This window comes from Penaeus monodon, chromosome 29 (assembly GCF_015228065.2).
Source record: "Penaeus monodon isolate SGIC_2016 chromosome 29, NSTDA_Pmon_1, whole genome shotgun sequence".
NCBI lineage: Eukaryota > Metazoa > Arthropoda > Malacostraca > Decapoda > Penaeidae > Penaeus > Penaeus monodon.
This window is the reverse complement of record NC_051414.1, coordinates 28,085,602-28,085,845: the sequence shown is the minus strand read 5'-3', so window position 1 is coordinate 28,085,845 and position 244 is coordinate 28,085,602.

Genomic DNA, 244 nt, shown 5'->3' with positions numbered 1-244 from the left:
AAAGGAATCGACGGCCCCGAGGAGTACTGGTGCCAGGGGGAGGCGTCGACCTGCGCTATAATGCACTGTTTGCAAACATTTGTGACATTTTTATACCCAGAACAGTCCCGAGCGGTAAGTGAGGCGCCCTAACCTGGGGTTTCCCTCCCGCCCTCACGCCCAGTCGCATTCTCGGATCCGAACTCATGGGGTGAATGAGGTAATGAGTAAAAGTTTGAGGTGCATATTTGTTCCCTATAGATAA